The sequence below is a fragment of the Haematobia irritans genome, chromosome 1, assembly GCF_050003625.1.
Source record: "Haematobia irritans isolate KBUSLIRL chromosome 1, ASM5000362v1, whole genome shotgun sequence".
Classification (NCBI taxonomy): domain Eukaryota; kingdom Metazoa; phylum Arthropoda; class Insecta; order Diptera; family Muscidae; genus Haematobia; species Haematobia irritans.
Genome location: NC_134397.1, coordinates 60376151 through 60381349, shown reverse-complemented (window position 1 = coordinate 60381349; position 5199 = coordinate 60376151).

Sequence of the window (5199 nt, the reverse complement as noted above, 5' to 3'; positions counted from 1 at the left end):
AGCAAAATGTGTTTGGGGCATATGTTACAGAAGCGATTTTTCTGAGGGTGTAGATTTAAAGCTAGACGCTCCCTAAAAATGTCGTTATTTTAAAGAAGCATCATCTTGGGCTCGGATTCAGTACCAAAATCCTTAAGGGAAGGTCAAAATCTTTGTATGCAACTAAACTTTTCTTTGAGTGTGGATTGACAAAATTAATAAAATTAGATGGCTTAGAAATCATTTAAATTTATTGATATTTACTTCTTCAGTTTTTTTGTTTGTCTTCTAAACAAGTCCGTATCGAAAAGCCATATTGAGCTTGAAACTAAAAGTTCAATGTTGAAAACGTCTGCCCTTTCAAACTAATGTTGATTAGCGTTGCATTTCTTTATGTCATGCAATGTGACCGTATGTCTAGTTTATTGCAAACAAATATGGAAATCGATACACACAATGTTGTGGACATTGTTAATTCAATTTTGTTGTTGTTATTTTTCAATCAAGGCCGATTGAAGAACCATGTTATCAACTGTGGGTCAAGAGGCATATTCATTGACCATGTCCATGAAATGGTGACAATCAATCGATACGCATAGACACACACACACACATACACACATTTTGTAATACTTTCGAAGAAATATATGAGGCACTGAAGTGAAGAAAATTAAGTGATTCTTGAAACAATTTATCTACTTAACATAGAATCACCTCCTGAGATCTAGCCCGTGGTGTCCGTCCATCTGTCCATGTATTTGTAATTTGAAAGATTCCGGTCGCAATTATTAGCCGATTTTGATGAAATTTGGTACCAAGTGTTTTCTTTGGCACAAGGACAAACGCTATTGAATTTGGAAACTATCGGATCAAATTTAGATATTGCTCAAATATGTTTGTATAGTCCGATTTCAACAAATGGGGTCAAATACAGTAATCCCTCGAGTTACGTCGTGATGGGTTCCGGAATTTGACGACGTTAGTCGAAACGACGTAAACCGAATTAACAATTGCTCTTACTTACTCCTAAGTCCACTTATGTATGTATGTGCGTGTACATAATAAAAAACTTCAAAAATAAAGGTAATTCAGTAATTTCGGTAAGAATTTCAGAAAAAAAATGTTTCGATGTCATCATCGTTGATACATATTTTACGTATGGAAGGCGTTTCTGATAAAGTTGGCAAACAAATCGACGACGTAAATCGAATTGCGACGTAAATCGAAGTTTAATGGAACAAAAAATTTGACGACGTAAATCGAAACAACGTAAACCGAGACGACGTAAATCGAGGGATTACTGTAACTCTTATTGACTAACTGATTGTAGTAAAATTACACTGAAAAAACAGTGAACCTTTTTCCATTGCAAAATGAACTAAACTGTAGTAATATTGACCATGATTTAGCCCTTAAGATTTTTTTCAACTTGTCTAGTTTATAATTCTCTTAAATTTTAGTTAATCTATAACATTGTATTTTAGTGCATTTTTACAACACCATAAGATTTATATACCCCTACCGAGTTAAAAAGTCAGTATTATTTTGGTTTACCTGCTTAGTTTTTGGGAAACCCGATAATAAAAAGTGGTTAACAGTCTCTTTAAAATGTCGACGACTAAACTATTTTTAAATCAATCATTCCACAGTACAGAGAAATTAAATAATTAAAGGAACAACAACCCGTTTTACTATTATGAAAATTTTCATACATTAAAATTCAACTTTCTTTAAGCAAAAGTACTTTATTATAAAAACTTATGATGAGAGTTCTTAATACAATGTTTTTGTGAATAAAAACTATGACCACGTGGAACAAGAAAGTAGTTTATTTTAACTCGCTATTTGGACATTTTGACTTTTCCTTGGGTTTTTATTCATCGTTAGTATATTAACATATCTTGCTGAAAAAAATGGAAGGAATAATGAAATTTGCTAAAAATTAACATGTAATAAAATATAATTTTTAATCTCTTTAAATTAGCTTGTAACTTACCATATTTGGGGGCATTTTATTAAATGGTGTAAGGAATTCAAGTTTTCTTAGATAAACGTACCTCATAAAGTTTGTACCTGAAACAATTAGAGAAATAATGAATTAAGTAATATATTAACTCATAAAACTGTGTTGTTATCGATGTGAAGGACATAATACAATAAATATTCTTGTCAAAAGAAAGCCAAAGTTTTAATATAAAACTTACCAATTCTCTATTAAATTGTACGCTGAGGTTAAAAAGTTATCGAAATTCATTTGGGGATACTCTGAAATAAATATTTATTTTTTACATTAAATAGAAAACATTAAATTGGTTTCCAAAAAATCTAATTAAAGAAATAATATGCATAAAAAACTAAATATTCTGGTTAAAAGAATTTTAAAGAAAGCTTACCAATTCATAAAAATGTTTCCAAATTGTTATTCTGAAATTAAATATTTGTTTTTTACAATAAAAATATCAAATTTGTTTCCAAAAATATTTGATTATTGTAATACTAAAATAAGGTATTAAAAAGATGTAATTTTGATAATATTCTGGTGAAAAGAAAGCCAAATTTTAAAAGAAAACTTACCACTTCTCTATTAAATTATACCTGAGGAGGAATATAAAAATATGCCCGAATCCATCTTGGGATTTCTCTGAAATTAAATATTTTTTTTTTTTACAACAAAGAAAAACATTAAACTAGTTTCAAAAAAAAAAAAAATAATAATAATAATTAGCAAATAATGACAGAAATAAAAAATATCCTTTTTAAAAGAAAACCACATTTTGAAAACAATACTTACCAATTTATGATTAAACTATATGCTGAGGTGTAACAAAAATTTTCCAAAAATATTTGATTAAAGTAATACTAAAATAAGGTATTAAAACCTGTAATTTTTGACAATAAAAATGTCATTAAAACGTAAATATTCTAGTGAGAAGAAAGCCAATTATTAAAAGAAAACTTACCACTTCTCTATTAAATTATACGCTGAGGAGAAATATAAAAATTTGCCCGAATCCATCTGGGGTTGCTCTTAACTTAGATATTTTTTTACAACAAAGAAAAACATGAAACTTGTTAAAAAAAAAAATAATAATAATTAGCAAATAATAATATACATAAAGAATATTATTTTTTAAAAGAAAACCACATTCAAAAAGAACTCTTACCTATTTATCATGAAACTATACGCTGAGGTGTAACAAACAATTTTCCAAATTCATCTGGAGTTACTCTTAAATTGAATATTTATTTTTTACATTGAATAATAAAAATTTAATTAGATAAAACAATTTCAATATACTTTCCATTTCAACATTTTTTCCTAAATATTGAACATTCTTAATAACTTTTTTCTAAGCTACCGATCATCACTTCGCCATCGTACATCTCATCGCTAAAATATTAATAACTTTCATTTCAAAGTTTTAATAAACAAACACCAATATATGTCTAAACAAAAAAAAAATATTCCATACCTTTATATTCTCTTGTTACATACTTGCTAAAAAGATGCAACAGCCCACGCCAACGCCAACTATATAACTGAAGCATGCCAAACAAAACCAAGCAAAACCAAAACATTCCTACAACAACAAAAACACATGTGCCTTCATTGAAAATAACACCTCATCCAGACAAATAAACCATTCGCCAATAATAAACACACACACAAACCACTGAAAGAACAAAAACAACCCCACGCTCAGATATACACAACGTCCCCATCACTCGCTACCATTTCTCATTATTGCATTGCATGCTCTCACTCTCAAAAAAACTTCAAGTAACATCATCTTTACATTAAACATATTCCACTTTGACGAGAAAGATCTCTGTAGTATGCATTAGTTCATCGCATCTGTCCACAATTTACTCTAAAAACAATACTCTTAAATGCATATCAGTATAAGAACGATGAAACGTTTAACTTAAAATTAGCAAAAACTTCATGAAATGATATCTACCCATTTTTGACGAAAATGTCTATAAATTTAATTACATGTGAACTAAAAATATTTCATTGGGAAATTTTTTACCAACAATTATTAACCATAGGAATTGTCAGTAAGAAATTGCTATCCACTTTCAAGTTCATTTTTCGTAAAAAAATATTTTCTCATACAAAAAAATCTTATGGTAAATTGCACTTATTATTTAGAAAATATTTTACATTTCACAAGTAGTTTTATAGCATGATAAACGAATTTTTAACTACCAGTTAAGAAATTTTTTAAGGAAATTTCCATCGTATTTTGTAGGCCATGAACTAAACGATTGCTACTTAGAATTTGTAAAATGTCCTTTCGAGTAGTTAATTTTCGTTGAAGATACGAAAAATGAACTAAAATTCTGGAAAATTCTTGTAATAAATTATTGTAAAAATCTTCTTAAATTTACGAGACACTTTTTTTCTGTGTAATTCTGCAAAATTCCATTGAAATCGGATCAGATTTCTATAAAACTCCCATATGTATGGATCGTGTGATTTTCTCTTATTTATTAACCAATCTCTCTCAAAGTTTTTTTGTAACACTTTTTAGAAATTCTTAACGGTAAGAAACAAATGGCAGATATCATATTAGCTTCTATTTGGCCGAATTTAACGAGAGGTCAGAGGTTATCTTTCCAAACGATAACTCTCTTTTGACGTATTGGCCACATAATTCAAGAGAGGAATTTGCAAAAAGTGAAAATATTTTACTCATTATAAAAACAATGGAAATTTATGTTACTCGTTAACTGGTAGACAATAGTAGCACCACACATATCGTGAGGACATTTCCTATTAGGCCTTCTATTAACAATGTGGATTTTTTTGGCTTAAACCCCGGCCGCACTTTATACATAAATTTTTACACTCATGAAAAACTATTAAATTATTACTCTCTCTCGATTTCTCTATTCTCTATTACAATCCTTTCTTTGGTTTCGACTCTCTTCAAAATTTCATTGAAGCATAGCCAAATTAAAAGACCTACCCCTAAATCTACTAACTGTTTATTTGATAGGGGTGTTTTATAGCGGCTTATTGGAATTCTAACCAAAAACTATCATCGCACAATGGACACGTTGCCTAAGAAACCAAATTTGACCAATTGTCTCAAACACACTTGGTACTTGCTGGACAGGGGGTAAAGGCAAAACCTTTACATAGTTTTTTTCCTGGTATACAAACCAATTCGATTCAAAAACTAGCAACTACTGCTGCATTTCATTCATTTT